This window comes from Melitaea cinxia, chromosome 16 (assembly GCF_905220565.1).
Source record: "Melitaea cinxia chromosome 16, ilMelCinx1.1, whole genome shotgun sequence".
Lineage (NCBI taxonomy): Eukaryota > Metazoa > Arthropoda > Insecta > Lepidoptera > Nymphalidae > Melitaea > Melitaea cinxia.
Window position 1 is genome coordinate 714,958 of NC_059409.1, and position 19,644 is coordinate 734,601.

The 19,644-nt window shown below is 34.4% G+C and overlaps 1 long non-coding RNA gene across 1 annotated transcript; it reads right to left on the reverse strand.

The window, feature by feature from the left end:
- Positions 1 to 37: 37 nt before the first annotated feature.
- Positions 38 to 19,432, reverse strand: LOC123661085. Its single transcript, XR_006744288.1, has 4 exons — positions 19,351 to 19,432; positions 17,696 to 17,697; positions 9,070 to 9,080; positions 38 to 50 (listed from the first exon to the last, which is right to left on the reverse strand). It is a non-coding gene; the product is annotated as an uncharacterized LOC123661085 (long non-coding RNA).
- Between the last annotated feature and the right edge of the window lie 212 nt (positions 19,433 to 19,644).

Genomic DNA, 19,644 nt, shown 5'->3' on the forward strand with positions numbered 1-19,644 from the left:
ACTTCGTTCGCAATCACAAATTTAGAATTTAATCAACTCTCAAAAGGAAACTAACGAATTTCGGGATCTACTACAGCCAGAATATTATCCCGTTCTGTGGAATTGTATAATGCCGCTTTCATTTAAATAGTATTTTCGGTCTGATAAGTGGCCGAAATACAGACAGTGAATCAAAATCAAATTCAAAATTAAAAGCTCGTTTTTTTTTACAAATGAATTATAGTTAATGTGAAGATACCACCGATTCGGAATGTATATTCTATTGAAAAGCATCGGCAAGAAACTCCGCAGTTACTCTTGTAAAAACTGTCAATCATTACAACCTAACGTGAGTCATGTATTTCATGAAATGCGCTACTTAAATGTCAAATGTCAATGTAAAACTCACGTCCCTGAAGTATAGCGCAGGGAGAGGTTACAAATATATCCAACTAAATCCATGTACATATAATTATGTAAGAGGGTGAACGGCCCTGAATGCTCGTAAAAAAGGGCACGCCTTCACTCTGGCGTTATATTTAGATGTTTATTTCAATGATAGGAGTGAATGTAATTTAATTCAATTTGGTTAAGTATGCGTATAATATTATATTTGAATTGTCCATGGTGTAGGATAAATAGTGCTGCTAATGCAAAAGAACATGTGATTAATCTAATCAAGTGACAGGACAAGAAATTATTTCCTACGTGTTTACTCTATTCTACGTATCAGTCGTAAATAACCAAAATACTATTAAAAATATATGATACTAGCGGAATCGGCATGTCGTCCTGTCCGGAAAACAGCTACCAAATTTGATTGCTGTAAGCAACCGATAGCATACCGATAGCAGCGCCACCTACGGAGTCCAATTGAGATAAAACTACCCTATCTCCCAAATTGGACCAAATTACAGATGCTTACAAAATTTGATAAAAAATGGTTCAGTAGTTTCGGAGTTTATCGCTAACATACACTGTGACACGAAATTTATATATATACTTATAGACTTGCTGACCCCGCAAACGTTGTTTTGCCATATATGTTATTACCCCCCCCCCCTCTTATAACTTAGCTGTATCGAAAATAGATGTTGGCCGATTCTCAGAACTACCCGATATGCACACAAAATTCCATAAAAATCAGTCCAGCCGTTTCAGAGGAGTATTGTAACTAACATTGTGACACGAGAATTTTATACATATATAAGATTTTTCACTGAATTTTTTGTTTAATCACAATAAAATATAGCCTATGTCACTTGCTGAATAGTGTAGCTTTCTATTAGTGAAAGATTTGTCTCTCATGATTGTGATTTTTAATATATTTTAGTTATTTCCATAGTGTTATGTCTTTCGATCTGTTACTGTTTGGTAATGCTGTAGCATGGATAGTAGTCCATTTGATTTGAATTGCTATAAAACATAGTATTGGTTTTAAATTGTAAAGGTAGACTTAAGCTAAGATGTTAATAAATATATAATTAATTTTAATTAATTCCTTAAAAAACAATTAAATAGATCAAATATAAACACGGATAAATCGAATGTACTTGCGAGTACCGTTCTCACCAAAGAACCTCTACGCTTAAATTGAAGCGCAGATTATTGAAATAATGTAAACTCCGCGAGCGGCAGCACACATGACTGCACCGGTACCTGAACGTTAAATGGCAGTGGATTGAACTATCACCTTGCGGCGACCTCGATCCACATTTCAACTTGGATTAAATAAATCGTACTTACACTTTGGTTAGTAATAATAGTCGGTAATAGGTCAAATCTTCGGTAATTGACATCTGCCCCAGTCCCACTCGTGGAACGATTTATGTTAGGTATATATCTCGAAGTAGAACTAATACAACACTTCCTAACCGCTTTTCTATGCACTGTCCTATACCCAAAGGTTGTCTGGAAGAAATCGCTCTTTTAGCGATAAGACCGCCTTTGTACATCTTCCTCCAATTATACTACTTTTTTTGTATCTTTTAATGGTGTGCAATAAAGAATATTATTATTATTATTATTATTAACACTTGTATATACAATTAAAAATTTTAAACTCATTATACACATATGCCGTATTAAAAAATTGGGGGTAGCTTCATATAGAACTAACATTGAATATTTATAAAATTGGTATCTGAAAGTATTTATAAAACCTCTTTGATGTGTACATTAAGCATTAGTTTGAGTTCACATGTATTATAATGAATTAAGCTGTTTAGCTTAAGAGTTTTGAAATTTCCAAGAGCTAGTCAAATAATGTGTCTTTTACTAATGTCACTCAAAAAAGAATAGCTTATTAAGTGCAATTATTATTACATTAATGTACTATTTTTAATTAAAATTTAAATTATTTTAAAATATCCTTTATGTGGATTAATTATTCCAGTTGATTAAATTATTATTGTAAGTAAAAATAGCTCTATACGAATGACAATTAATGATACATATAATATGGTTAAATTACCAAGTCATTAAGAGAAGTGTTGTCGTCATTTGGAACTGTCAATTCCTTGAATAAATTATAAAGTTAAAATAAAATACTTGGAAAACTAACCGCAACTTTGTGTCTTGCAACAGGACAATAGAGCCATATTTTAAGCGTGAGATCATGGTATAGGATACAGAATTACAGTGAGGATAGAACGACAATTAGGAATGATCGAGGGGCAAGGTCGTTAATTAGCTTTCTGAGAAATAATAATATGTACAGCCGAAAACTACTACCTAGATAGGATTCCAACTAAATTAGCACTAAATTCATTTACAGATTTAAGTATGGCTTCTGAGATCATCACGATAGTGAACCTCATTCCAGATCGATCGTAATTGGTATCTTTTTTACAACCAGTAATGCAACTAAATAAAAGTTAAATAACACATGACGTTTAAGGTGACTGTTTAATATTGAGGCAGAGCGACGCAGTTAATAGGTAACTTATAATATTATAACGCAGTTAATATGTTATAATCTTTAAATCTAGAGCTACCACCTGATGAGGGAAGTAGCTTGACTTTACAGACGATAATTACCAATTAATAATGCATAATGTAACTTAAATATCGTAATCAAAACTGAAACAAAACTTTCAAGAAACACCTTCTGACGCCGATTAAAGAATTGTGACATAGTTTATACAAGACAGAAATAAGCAGTTTTTGATTAACAGATAAAAGTGACTTGAAAATTTTTTAATCAATTTCTGTAATTTTGTGTTCATATATTTTAAACTGACTACACGAAACAAACTTAAACAAAGCTTTTTAATTATTATGTATGAAGCACTTAAACTGTTAAAGCTGCGTGGTTACGGCAATAAAGAATATAGCCACCCCCTCTCTTCCCGTGAGTGTCGTAAGAGGCGACTAAGGGATAACACAGTGCCATTATCACCTAGGAACTCAAAAAGCCGACCGATGGCGGGATAGCCATCCAACTGCTGGCTTTGAAATACACAGCCAGAAGACGGGCAGCAGCGTCTTCGGTGCGACAAAGCCAGCCCTGCAGTCACCAACCCGCCTAACCAGCGTGGTGACTATGGGCAAAACACATGAGTTCACGCCATTTTTGGTGTGACCTTGTGGAGGCATATTTCCAGCAGTGTAATGCGATAGGGTGAAGTGATGATGATGATGATGACTTAAAAATAATTGACTGAGTTAAATGCTGAGATCTAAATTCAAGCTTTTTTATGCTTACATGGGTGTATCCTAAAACACTGACGGTTTGCCGGTTCGATTCTCGCTTGAGATGGATATTTGATTGATTAAAAATATTTCTTTTCCGGTTTAGATGTCGCTCCTCGTGGGTCTGCCCACCGTGCCTCGGAGAGCACGTTACCCGTCGGTACCGGTTGTTATCATAAATAACCGAAAGCGATCGTTACTCATAGTAGGGTATATATCCGCCAACCCGCAGTGAAGCAGCGTGGTGGATTGAGCTCCGATCCTTCTCATATATGGAGAAAGAGGCCCATTTGCCCAGCAGTGAGATGTTGCACACTGAATCGTCTATTTTGCATATTAAATACGAGGGTAAGAAATAAATGAATTTTAATATAATATTAGAACTAAGCGTGCCTAATTTCATTATTTAAATTACAGTTTCAGTACATTCGTCACATAAAATCATTACAGGACTTGAGATAGTAATGATCACGTCATCACGATTTTCCTCGTTTGGTGGTGGAATAGAACTGTTATGAGCTAGCGTAGCCTCTGGTTTCACTCACGTTGAGTTTTCACTTTTGTTAGAATTATTGAGTAAAGATTTTCGAATATTACAGAAAATCAAAAATATTTTTGTTTCGCAGTAAATCATGTCAGTCATGATTAATAACTGACGAAAAATAATTAAGAAAAACTATAAAGCGTCCACTTACAAAAATTTCGTGCAGATTGTTGTAAAACTATACAGACAACAGGAACCTTTAGAGTGATAGACAGACTAACAAAACGAAAATTTTAATTATCACGTTTTTGAACCCCAAAAAAAAGTTAATTAGAACACGATTGCAGTCGAAACACTTGAACTTTGGAGTAGCAGTATTAATTTTTTTTTAATGAGATTACTCCTTATTGCCTCTACTAGAGACAGGAGGGCTGGTGCATTTTTTTTTCAACAGGGAAATGCTGCTAGCATTCTTGGCACAATTTCACGCGGACATGATTTGTACCAAAACTATCTGTAAATATTTATAGTACTTAAGTTGTGAATTGTAAATATGTATAATGTTTAATAAGCTATTGTTATTATTAGCACATGTGTATATTTAATACCACAATTTATAGTCTTCCATATTCAAGAAGTGACCACGAAAGCCTGTTACTAAGTCTGTCATAGGACTATCGTCAATAATCACTTTACTGTGGTAAGCCTCAAAAGAACTACCTCCTCCTTACAGAAGATCACAAAAAAGAACTGAATTTTCTTTGAACTCAAGTCATTGTAGTTAATGTAGATACTGCTAAGAAAATTCGGATAGAAACTCCATAGTTAACCTTTTAACAACTGTTACCATTTATTATTTACTATATACCTATAAGATATTGATCCTGTGATTTGTAATTTAACTGGTATCTAAACTTTTGAAATTATTAATACTATGAGTGTGTATATTTTCATTACCACACTATATAGACAAAAAATAAAAAATAAAAGTTAAATTAAAGAGGTTTTAAATTTTCACGTTTGTTTCAACAATAAAAAACATGACTGAAACTTGAAGCTTTTTATAAAGTAAGAATAACAATTCTTATTTGAAAGGTGAAATCGACTACGGGATCTTTAATTTCCGAGTTGGATTCGTTTGTAAGGTTTTAACATAGAGTAACTTATTATGGAGGAAAGGTTTTAAAAAACATTGGGTGTCACGTTTATTCCAGCGGCGGTCACGTGACCGCGGTGGTCATCTGCTAGCTGACCTCACCGTTATGAGTTCGACTCTCGGACTCGGTGTTATTCGTGCACCGAGGTGTGACTACAAGGAAACCATTTGTTTATGCATGTTCAGCTACATTCGTAAATGTTATAATTAGCGTATAAATTAATCGCAAGGAAAAATAACTATGTTTTCGTATATATATAATCGTCATATTTACGTAAATACGAATTTAATGGTCTTTTTAACTTTAACCCTAGAACGATAACGTTATTTTTTAGTACGAAATAGATAATACCGATTTACGGTGCACAATTTATAATATAGATTTACTTTCAAATTAAAATAAGTAATATATTGTTTTGTAATGTTTATGCGAATTTTACTCATTATAATAAAATAACTTTTTCAGTCCTCCCGTGACCATGGTTGCTGTAAATTATTCAAAACGTCAGACATTTAAAAAACTTAATAATCCGCGACAAAATCTGAAAAAGGGATTTCATTATAATGATGATTTATTGTTAGAAATTATGTCAGAATGTACAAAAAGAAACAAAATGTAGCGTATTTGTAGTATTTTTTCTTAGTAACTAATGAATCTTGTTATAATCAGTCTCTAATTATGAAAAATACTGTAAAAGTAAATAATTACGAACAGTTGTTGCAAAAATATTTTATATGTTCACCGCGCGCGGTCTTTTTAGACTGTATATACGTTATTTGCGACATTCGTTTATTATTTTAGGTCCAGCGAAAGAAAACATACTCGTAGATGTACCAACGGCTTGAGAACGGGTATTATTCAAATCTTTGGAATTTTCGTTTGTTTGATCCTATGATGTTAAAACGTTCCTTAAAATCATTAACATTATTATTCATAAAATTTTATGTTTCTGTTTTTTAACTACATATACACGTAGTTACATACGTCACAAGTACCAAAAATCACAAAAGTTACATAAAAGATAAACATGCACCTCTCAGGCGATATGCGCGGTTATAACAAGTAAACTATGGTACTTCGTGAACAGCAGTGGTCATCTTGCAAGCGTGTTGACTGACGACGGAAGTAGGCACGGTAATATAAGCTTTGAGACGCGTCGGTTAAAAAGATCGCACGTTATCTTTCTAGGGTTAAATTAATAATAACGAGGAAAATATTAAAACTAAACGGGTACATATGTACCCACATTGTTAGTACGAAGTTGTTTGTGTTTCAAAGTGCAAATAAACAAAAAAAGGCAACAACAAATATGCTAAATATCCCACTTTACATATAAATAAGGGTTTCAAGTATTAGTTAATATTAGAACACCACACTATTTCATTTCTCCAACATTTCATTTACTCTAAGAGTTTAAACTGTGTGGCTACGGCACTAAAGAATTTAGCCACCCCCTCTCTTCCCGTGGGTGTCGTAAGAGGCGACTAAGGGATAACACAGTTCCGCTACCACCTTGGAACTTAAAAAGCCGACCGATGGCGGGATAACCATCCAACTGCTGGCTTTGAAATACACAGGCCGAAGACGGGCAGCAGCGTCTTCGGTGCGACAAAGCCAGTACTGCGGTCACCAACCCGCCTGCCCAGCGTGGTGACTATGGGCAAAACACATGAGTTCACGTTATTTTTGGCGTAAACTTGTGGAGGCCTATGTCCAGCAGTGGACGGTATAGGCTGTAATGATGATGATGATGTAATGATGAAGAGTTTAAACTGTAATTAATTCCCCACAGCCAAGCTGTACTAGTTTTTTTTTTTAAATGGCTGCAAGTAAATTTGTATTTGCGGTATGACTGGAAACAAACTTTCAACATTCGAAACGGAAAACTTGCCTAAGTATTACTCATAAATTGGCATGACGTGACTGAAAAACTGATTTATCATCATCGAACTGAAAACTTCAAGCAAAAATTTTGCAAACAGAAATAATTCATAATATACATATACAGCTTGATAAACGACCAAGATGAAAATACCCACTTCTAAAACAATGTTATATATCTGATTAATTGGATTAGAAAAAAAATGATTGATTAAGTACATACGGGAATGATATATCAACATCCGAATAATGTATATACGTACATACATATATAAATTACAGAATTTTCAATAATTCCAAACTTCACAACGGGGAGAGAATAAAACCACGTATTACACTTTTATTATAAGCTTAGATAGTAAAGTTACGCTTCAGCCTGTAATATCTATATATCTATAGGTCTATTTCCCCATGTCGGAGAAGGATCGGAGCTTAATCCACCACGGTGCTCCATTGCGGGTCGGCGGATATATTCCCAACTATGAGTAACGATCGCTATTATGTATACATGATAACAACCGGAATTGACGGCGTAGCGTGCTCTCCGAGGTACGGTGGGGAGACCCACAAGGACTGCACAAACACACTGCCAGAAAACGGCAAACATCTATATGGCCAATACAAAAGTTTATCAAGTGCGGGAATCGAACCCGCAACCGCCAGCGCAATAGCCACAAACCAGTGCTGTGACCGTTGCGCCAACGCGGCGATAGTAAAGTTATCCTCACATAATATAGGAAAATAAAACAATACCCAGTAGCCTGAGAGCCCGTAAGGGCCAGACCTTTGTCAGTTTAAGTACATATTTGGGCATTGCTACTACCGGTGTTGGGAGCATGAATTTTTTTTAGCTTTTATGAAATGACGAAAGTCTGGTCTCCCGGGGCTCTTAATCTACAAGGTATGTTACCGTATCACACAGACATATAGCAACGTAACTTGTTATTATTGTTCGTATATAGAGCTAGTCATGTCAGAGAATACGTTTCGCTACACAATGATGCTTGAAACAATGTTGCAGATCACGAGACAAACTTAGCGTCGAGTTAACATACAGCCTGATACATTTATGACAATACATTGTCTTCACAAATGTCAACGTTTCATGTCTAGACATGTTAAAATACTTTTTTATAAAACTATTGTAAATCAGAAAAAAGCGTACGGCTCACTTGATGGTAAGATTACCGTCATTTATAGACGCCTGCAGCACCAGAAGCATCGCAAGCGCGCTGCCGACCTACCCCCAATCCCCCAGAAGCTGTGGTCACCTCACTCACCACAGGAACACAACCCTGCTTGAAAGCAGTATTATTTAGCTGTGATCTTCTGTAAGGTCGAGGTACTTCCCCAGTCAGGTTGTTACAGATTTTAAGCAGCAAGTTTTCCTGCTGTGCCCTACCTCAGTTGAATAATATAAGTATCCCAATTTTTTACCGCTTGTATAAAGGGAATATACTTCAAATACTACTTATAACCCAAATAAATTCAGTTGATAGTAGTTTACCCAGGTTTTGTTAATGTTCGATTGGTATAGTCAGTGTTTTGTAAAAAGTTTTTATATATTTTTATATAATTATTTTACTAATATATTAACATATTTATCGTTTAGTCGATTGAAATATAATACACGGAGCATTAAATACACATCACACTAAATTGTAAAGCTTGTTTTTCGCTTTGTAGTGGTGATTTGTCGCAATGGGTTTTTTTTTAACAATTAAACTTTATTATCCTAAAATTACAAACGCGATACGTTTTTGTTTCTTAAATTTTAAAATAGAGCGCACATAAATTCTAAAAACAAATTGTTTTCTTTTCAATGTACTGACATAATAAAGATACGAGTACCCAAATACTTGACGCATCACACACTTATAAATAAACTCGTATATTTATAAGTGAACGCACACAAACACACGCCAAAATTAGATGAACGAACTATGATAGTATCACAGAACTGAGATTCGTAACAGTGACTCAACTTAAACGTTTTATGGGTCAGCGAGGAAGTATGGGACATTTTCTAACTGAACGCCTGTGGTAGGAGGCTATTTTTCTGGCAGACCCATTAACAAGCCTTGTATGATAAATATTATTCACGAAGTCTAAATCTTAAAATACGCTTCAGCTTGTAATATCACACAGCTGATCATAGGCCTCTTTCCCCATGTCGGAGAAGAATCAGAGCTTAATCCACCACGCTGCTCCGATGCGCGTTGGCGGATATCTTAAAATATTTGTACCGTTTTTTGTGGCCTCTTTTCTTTGTTAGAGTTTATACCCAGTGGCAATTGCTTATGATCTTATTGCAATATTCTAAAACACTCAAACAGAAGTCCCAGATTCGAGTAAAATTTTGATTTCTAACAATATTGAAACCGTCATAAAATGCCCTGACCAATTACTAAAAGATAACTCACCCATAATGAAATCCTTCATTGTGGATGAGATTTTTTTTTTACCGCAGATATTGGCAGATAAAAATTTCACTAACTTATATCTTCCTCTCAACTTCCGTTCGCCTAGCCCGATCACACTTTTCGTAACGCCCTCGTCATGCATTCACCAGCTTACTCCCCAAGTTAAGCGAGTGTAAAGAAGTTTTAGTTAATAAAGGTACGTCATGTTCGATCCCGTGAATCACACAAACAGTAACCTAAGTAGTAGTAAGTACCAACACGTTTGTAAAGTAAACAGAATCACGGTCATGTGGCTGTATCGTGATCCTTGAATGTACGACAGCCGTGCATGATACGACCATCGAAATGGTCAACTAGATTAAATATTAAGTGGAATTAATTACTCGCGATTTATAGTGTGTAACATTAAATGGAGTCGAAAAAATTGTATCATATCAAAGTCAAATTTATTGTCATCATGATATCATAGTGACGTAATCCTATATGACATTATATTGAAATCATTAATGAAGTCATAAATACGTCACGATTACGTAAAAAAAAAAATGATCTTTGTCATATAAAAGTCATGTGTTCACTGGGTCACACTCCCTGCACCCATGACCATAGAGCCTAAGGTAATGGCGAATTCGTCGGGAGCTTAAAGAGACAACAGCAAAACACGTTAGTTATGCCGTTTTCCATAAAGCACTGTGCGACGATACTTGTTTGTCAAATCACCTGAAGCGATTATTCAACATTATTGAAGTTAGTCGTATTGTGAATGGAAGGTTTAACGCAGCTCGGTTCAATTGTTATCAATGATAGATACATGTTTTCATTTCAAGTAGATTGGATTAATTTAGATATTTTTATAGGACTAGATGACCTTTGTATCTTGACTTTGAACTTTGTATCATCTAAATATATTTGTGAAAATTATGGACAAAACACTTAGGTACTGAACGCAACCAAAGACAATTTTGCTAACCAACATTTTGTATTAGAATATTAAATTGTCATTTATTTTGTCATTATAAAATACATATATATGTATATAGGTAGATAAGATGCTTAAATGTTTTTGCTGACTATACCAATAATAGTATATAGTTATTATTGTTATTAGCTGGTTTTTGTAAGTCTTGCACTTTAGTGGTTTAGGTAATTATTAATTAAATTGTGTTTATGTTAAATTGAACTTTGATTCCATATGAAGTTTATACCTACATTATAATCTTCTCCCCTTACAATTATGAAATAAATACATCAAGTATGGCACGTTGCAGGGGTTATAATAATAATAATAATATAATAAACATTGAGTTTCCAAACTGAAAGCAACCTAAATATCCCAATTCAAACTTATTCGCTTATTGCAAGTATAGTTCAGCCAAATCTGAGATCGACTAGAATCTAGAATGATTAGCTGAATCATACAATTCGGCATTACCTCTACAGTCTTTAAATTTCTATTGATATTGTAATCTTAACCACACCGATCTCTCTCTTGAATCTCCTTCATATCTTCTTCATTCTACGTGGCGCGTAGCAGCCATTAATCCTGATCAGTGAATAGAATATTAAAACAAGCCTTTAGACATTTTCGAATCCGTTTCTTAACGAGTCAAAACATATGACTAACAAATCCTTCAATAATGTTGTCTAGACGAAAAGATAATTCGTAATCATATTTCCCAATGTTTTCGTCAGCTTCGACATCTTTGACACGTATTATCATATCTTGTCCAACTCACGTGCAAAACAGCGTGATAGTTTTATCACATAAATTAAATAGGACAGAGTAAAAGTGATTCTAATTATAAAGTTTCAGTTTTAGCAAGTTCATTACCATTCTTTGTGAAACGATAATAATTCACGGTTCAGACAATTGAATCGAATTCGTTTCGACCGAATTTCTTCACGCATTGTTTATTCGTTGCGCGTTTAATGAAACACATACATTTTACTTATATACCATTTTGTTTCTTTAATACAAATATTCATAACTCTTCGTTGAGATCTGATGGTGGGTAAATACTAGTGACACTTTTTGTAACTTGTAAAATTGGGGAATAACCTAAACGTTCAGAAAAAAAAATTACTCCAATCATATTAAACGAAAATTAAGATTTTTTTTTATTCAGTGTATTTAATTTATATTCAGTACGTCGTGTTATTTATGTCGTGATTCCATATTGTAACAATGCTATTTAAAACTATTTCAAGATAAATCGGAATATTCTTGCTAAAAATCCTTCATTCTCAAAGATTACATAATTAAAGGCTGTCAAAAAACCTGAGAATCTAAAAAAGTTTGAGAGCTTGTTTACAAAACTCCTCAAGAGATGATAAAATGCCAATACAATAGTGATTAATCCAATCTTATTCAATAATATATTTGTGAACCAGGAGACTAATCTAAAGCATCATGAAATATCTAGCAAAATATTAAGTTCTTTCGTTTCGTGATCATCACAATCACTTCACCAAAGAGGCTTTAGTATACAGATTTAATTCTGTTTTAGTTACAGAAAACAATTGTATCTAAACCACTAAAACTAGAAAAAAAACTTAAAATTTATTTCAATAAGTGTGTTACGCAAAAAACACGGTAGATGTTTACGAATCTGAAAAAAAAAATTAAGCAATAAGCTGTCACACATATATCACAATTGTTTTCGTTAGTCTGTTTGTTTATTTAATACATACATTGTGTTATCTGTGACGCTATCGATCCGCTGTAATTAGTTTCGCATGTGTAGCGTTGACCTTGTAACGTTAAAAAATATTTGCTATATGTACACGTGTAGGAACGTCGACGAAAAACTAAAACCTTGTTTACGTAACCTCTTTTTGTGAAAAACATCTATTGTACATACCTAATACATCCTACTCATATTATAAATGCATGTTTGCGAGGACGAATGGATGTTTGTTAATATTTCACGCAAAAAATACGAAAATGATTGCGATGAGACTTAGTACGTAGACAGCTGAAGAATCATAATAACACCTAGGCTAGTATTTGATCTCTTTATTTGGACTTTGAAATTACGCAGGTGAAACAGCTAGTAATATATGAATTTGTAAGGATGTTTGTTACTCAATCACGCCAAAGTCTGGATCAAATTTGGCGCAGAGACAGTTTATAGCCTGGAATAGAACAAGCATACTTTACATCCTAGAAATATGTTGACTTTCCGCGATATAGACTCCCGTGTGTAACAAAGTTGCAGGCAAAATCTACGACATATTAAATAATGTAGCTATATCCAATTTGTAAAGGTATACTAAATAATTATAATATGTATTTAAAATATTAGAAATCTATAAATTTAAGTGGTATTAAAACGGTGTAGGAAATATTACACTGTTTATATAATTGACATTTTTATTTAAATCAAAAATAAAGGTCAATCATCATCAAATTTGTTATTGTGTAACTTAATTAGAATTCTTAAAAAAAAAAAAAAAAAATGTGTTACATAAACACAGAATAAAGATAATAAGAATAACATTTTTTTTATCTAGTTTCTCAGATTTAGGTAGCTGTGTTTTTGCTATTTTGTATTATTTTAAATATTATACGCTGAATTTAATTTGTTTAATTATTAACTTTAAATCTTATATATAAAATTCTTGCATCACAATGTTAGTTACCATACTCCTACGCAACGGCTAGCTTGATTTTTATGATTTTTTTTGGGCTAATATCTATTTTTCATACTTCTAAATGATAAGGGTGACCCACACATAAGTGTTTTCTTATTTATTTATTTTTTGACAAAATTTTATATAAGTATTTATTTTATTACGATTTGGCTTAAGGTGGGTTAATAACATATGGCAAATCAACGTTTGCGGGGTCAGCTAGTAATTATATATATTATGATCGATGAGCACGTGTTTAAACAAATCTTTGTGACCTTAATATGAGTTTTGATAAAAGCCAATATTTATTTAGGTACTTCTGCTTCCAAATTATGAAGTCGCCTTTGCCGACGATTCGATGCTACAGATCTGTTACCATATTTATATGATACGGCAGACGTTTAAGTTTTGCATGCCATATGACTGAGTTTAGAATGATTTAGTAATAAACAGATGGTTTTAGAATATTAGGTTCAAACAAATTATTTTTAGCGGAACCTACATTCCGAATGCCAGTTATAAATCAACTATAGCTATAGGTATAATAAATTTATAATTATTTGAGGTATATTTATGTACTTCGTACAAGTGTATAAAGGAAGTGTCAAAGTTTAATTGAATAAAAACATTTTTAATTTTGATTAAATACAATGTTAAAACAAATGTTTAGCCATTGATTGCACATTCATACATCTAATTAAACCCAAAGAGATTGGGAATATATAGATTTAGAGATTATAAATATATCTCGATCTATCAAGAAACTAAAAGAGTAAATGATTAAATTTAATTTTGATTTTACTGGTGTATATGCGTATATTGTAGTAGTAGGTGTAGGCTGGACGAGGACTGCGGAAAACCGGGATGTCTGGCGCGAACTTGGGGAGGCCTATGTCCAACAGTGGATTGCGATAGGCTGAACTGAAAACTGAAAATGCGTGTATTTATATTTTATATGTATATTTTAGAAATAATAAAGACAACTTAAGTTCATATAAGACAATATCAACAACGGGCCTCTGTAAGCAGTACATCAGTGTTGTACGGGTTCCGGTCGACACGCTAGCTACGATTCGTAGTAGGTATTAAATTCGGGATTCCTGGTAGCGAAGCGGTCCGGTCATTAGTACAGGCTCCGGTAACGGAATTTCGTAGAATAATCGCTACGGCTTCGTTGAAACGTTTATTGTATCATGAAATATGGACATCAACGCGTCAAACTATTAAGTGTTTATTTAGATGTTTTATGCTTTATGAGAACTTTATAGACGATCGACCTGGTGCAGTGGTGCGTGTGCCGTGTAGACGTCTAAATACAAGCGGCAGTTGCGGATTCGATTTCCACTGGGGATGGATATTTGTAATTGTACAAATATGTTTCCGGTCCGGTTGTCTATCGTTGTCGATCTCAACACCATCGCTCTGATAGCACTTTATGCTATGGGTCCCGTTTGTCGTTCGTTTATCAGGGACACCTGTTAGAAATTATTATTCATAACAGGGAATATAACTAGGTAGGGCACAGCAGGAATTTCCTGCTCAAAATATGGAGCAGCCCAACTGGAGTACCTCGACCTTACAGAAGTTCACAGCTAAATAATACTGCTTTTAAGCAGTATTGTGTTCCTGTTGATGAGTAAGGTGACTGGTGATTGGTGAGGTGATTGGGTCGGCAACGCGCTTGCGATGCGTCTGGTGTTGCAGGAGTCTATAAGCTACGGTAATCTCTTACCACCAGGCCGTACGCTTGTTTGCCGAACTAGTGATATATAAAAATAAAAAAATATCCACAAACTCGCCATAGAGCAGCGTGATGGATTAAGCTCCGAATTTTCTCGTACATGGAAAAAGAGACCTATACCCAGCAGTTGGAATATAGTGCTGGCTTATCAAGTACAAAGTGTATTACGGCCAGAATAAAATTTCTTTACAACTTTTTTTGGGCCTTTTTTTTATGCCAGAGTCACGTCAGTCTACATACATATATACTTACACAAAACCGTAGGTTCAATAATAAGGCTTTAGTTTACGTCAGTAACGCTATCAGAGACTATCAACAGGAGGTAAATTAAGCCGTTAAAGTCTGTTTCGCTTCAACAAACATCTAAAAAAATTTGCATTTATACGTTGCGATTAAAAATATTTAACAGATAGAATGTAATTTGATGATGAAACAGAAATTATATCAGCCCTTTGGAGCACATCTCTATGAAATATTTAGCTGCGTTATGTTAGCAAGTCATGTACCTACGACCTACCTATTCAAAAAATTCACATGAAAGAGAATTGACCAAGTTACTGATCTACCTATCGAATCCCTACTACATATTATTTTATATTATTTCGAAGTAAAAAGTTTCGTAGAGCCCCGCAGCTCGCTCAAATGAATAACATGTAAAGTAACTTTGTTTAAAATGTAATCTATATTCGTTTGTCATAACACCTCGCTGTTAAACGATGCTTATATTTACGCTATATAAATAACGCATATAAATCGTCGCTCCGTTACGGCCGGAGTAGAATCCGGTATTCCCGATAATTCGTATCACTCGACGCCCACGCGTGGCTGCCGGCCAACCGCTGGTGCTGTCCCTACTTCACTTTTATCTTTAAAACAGCATTGTATCAATTTCATGAGAGACTCCTTATCCAAATCGTTTATGTGACTCTACTTTTTCATTAGGAGTATAAGTCAGAGATTTGGTACTGTACTAATTAGGTTAATAAATGCACTTAAACTAGATTTAGGCGGTGACGATAATTTTAACACTGTTCCTAGAATCACTGGCCCCCAGAGTTGAAGGGCTTGTATTTCATCTTTTATGTATTTTAATTAATATATTCTTTATTTCACTTACAAACATATATAATATATTAATAAATGACACTTGGCAAAGGCGACTTATTTCTAAAAGAGATCTCTATCAGTTTACCCATAGGAGTGACTCATGGTGGTGCCGAGGGGTACAGGGGGGCAAAAGAACAAAAAAGACCGAAAAAAATCTGTTACATAACACATACACTGTTATATAATCTATACGTATATATATAAATAAACTACATGCATATGCTTTATTCATATTCATGTCCTTTTTTCTAAAGATTGTCAGCAAGAGATCGCTCTATAGCGATAAGACCGCCTTTTGTACATTTCTTTTTCTTTTTTTTTTTTGTTATTTTATGTTACATGTATTGTTTCTGGTTGTACAATTAAGTATTTTTGTATTTTTACATACATACAACACACATACATATACTTGCATTACTAAATAAATTCGTCTACGTCTTATACATTATTTTTAATAAGCTTTAAAAATTAATTATTTATGTATGTTGTTGTCAGTCTGTATATGTTGCAGCTTTATGTGTGCGTGTATTCGATAAAATGCAAAGTGGATTTAAGTGACAGTGGCGCGGGAGTCGTCGTCCGAGATAGACGTGTTCCTATCAATTTAAAGTATTTGTATTATTTTTAAAATGATTAAAATACCTTAAGTATACCAATATCATAAACATTTTAAGATACCAAGCATTTGTTTTATCATTTTCGAGTTAAAAAAAAAAAAAAAACTAAAGGCGATCAGGGAACAATCTGCAACATAAACGCTAGGCAATTGTTAATTTCATAACAGTTAAACACCAGATGATTGACCGACACCGATTGCTGACGTCACTTGGCGTGGCGCTCGCCAGTTGCTGCTCCGCGGAAAAATACGCTGAGCTATTTGCGATTCGACTAATAACTTCGTTAACAGATGCTTGAGCAATAACCAACGAGCCTGAATATCTGTGCTGATTTAATGATGATAAAGAGTTGTTTATCCATCGGTGTAACCTTGCTGATCGCGGAGTGTAAGGGTACGATTTGAAAACAAACTTTTAGGACGTGTTTACTGGTGGCTGCTAATGTTTATCACGCATTATCTTCTCAATATATTATTATCAGAAGATAGAACAGTCTGTCCTGTTGGAATACACGATAAATATTTTTGATGATTAGCAATTCTTTTTCAACGAAAATGCACTACTAAATTATATAATAGTCGTCCTTGGATTGATGATTTTCCCATTTTGTTTATCAGAATTTCCTTCCCTATGGGACTGGCGTGTCCTTGTAGGACAAAAGTCCCTAAAATCAATAAAGAAAGAAAAAAAAAGAATTCATCATCAGTCCCTCATCCGAGCTTGATTCATGATCATAAACATCAGGAAATGTCATCTAAAATACGTTCCATTCACAAAATTTGTAGATCAATTTTAAAAATACGAGGTAATAAGGTGGAGGGTGAAAATGTCAGAAACAGCGGATCCTCTAATAATCACTACTTGTTGACGTTCAAGTTCATGTGTAATATAGCGAATACGTTGCTGGTTAAAAGGAGGTAGATCAGATCCTATTAGTACAGTATGGGCTGTACCGTTTCGTACTGTATTAACCGGTTAACATCTCAATGCTGAACAAAGACCCAATTCCCCTAGAATAGAAAACAGTTGGAGATAAATTCATCATTCCACAGCAGGTTAGCTAATATAGACATGTTTGAAATTAATTTCAAGTAACATGCTATAGGCAACGCTATATATTATTGCCAATTGCTCGTACTCATATGAAGTGCTTTGATACATTGATTTTAGCACCTAATGGAATGTAGATAAGTTAGATTTGCCTTTTTCATATCAGTTACATACCAATGAGCGCGTAAGCACGGTTATAATTTACAATGAAAGGACTGTTTGTGCAGAACTAACTTATCTTCTTTATTTATTTACTTTATTAATAAATTTACGTTGTCTGGACTCGATTCCATTAGGGAACCTATCAGATATATGTCCATATATGTATTATCTTGGATATGTACTGGATCATTTCATTAAATACATGGGGTATAGGAATATTCCTTAGGCCGGATCTCGTACTGTTTATTCATGGTTTAATCGCAGTCGAGTCTTTTTGGTCAACTATTTGATGTAGCGGAGAAGTTTAGCACTATGGGATGGGCCTTAAGATGAACATGGAAAAGGCGAAGATTATGTCTAATGCCCATGTCACACTCATACCCGTCGTTGTTGACGACGCTACCCTCGAAGTTGTCGACGAGACCTGGGACAACTGATCCGTATGGGTAAGTCCAACTTTGAGAGAGAGGTAACTCGTAGAATCTAGCTAGGCAGCATTTGGGAAATATCTTCTCGTCCAGTATACCTCAGTGACTGAAGTCAAAGGTAGCAGTGTGCGTTGCTAGTGATGACCTACAGCACTGCGATGTGGTCTTTTACCGTTAGTCTTTTCCATAGGCTCAAGATCGTTCAGCGAGCAATGGAGAGAGCTATGCTTGGTATTTCTCTACATGACAGAATGCGAACTTTAGAAGTCCGTAGATGAACGAAGGTCACCGACATTGCCCTCAAAATCTGCAAGCTGAAGTGGCAAAAGAACCGACAACCGATGGGGAAGAACGGTTCTCGAATGGCGATCACGTCTCGGCAAAAGAAGCACAGGCCGCCCTCCAACCAGCTGCATTGACGATCTAAAGAAAATAGCGGGAAGCCACTGGATTCAGATTGATGGGTGGATGGATGGGTGGATTTGATGTGATTTAAAGATAAATTTTAACTCATGATCATCTGGAGTTGATTCACTTAATTCACCTCCTCCTTCCTTCCTTCCTCTAGATTGAGATGATGTCGAATTATGATTAAATGCAGAGTACAGCATTATAACATTCGTATCATGTTATATACCTAGTATGCAAGGTTCAACTTTAAAATAAAGTATATTAAAATGAACTAAAGGAGAATGCCCACCGCAGTATGGACTTTAGTTTCGCTTTGAAAAATTTTGTGCCACGATGATATTTACAACATTTTGTAGGTTCCTTAGTGTACATTTAATTAAAAAAAACGCTGTTTCTCTAGTTCGACGGGTAAAATGAAAAAAAAAAAGTTACAACAAAAGTGGTTTTCTACCCTTCTTCATTCATTTCGTCATTTTATATACATTTGAAGTTTTAACTATTTGTAAATGTTTGAATATGATCTGAATGCAAGTAAGTTAATGCTTCAGTTTGCATATACTCTAGGTACGTCAGTAAAACGAAACAGTTCAGTTCTTTGCATAATGACTTTTAGTTGTGTCAGTTTGACACATATCATTTCGCCAATGTCACGTGGAACGAAACAGTTTCACATTTGACTTATCTTTATCTTTCAAGTGAATGTCGCATTGTTGCCAGTTGTAGATCGATTAATCGATTATGATTGACAAAACACTAAAACAGGATACTTTCAGATAGATTAATCAAATAAACTCATATAATTATCAAATAAAAATTGATTTTCTTTATTATTTAACATGTTATTATGAACTGCCAATTCGATATTTTAATAAAATAAA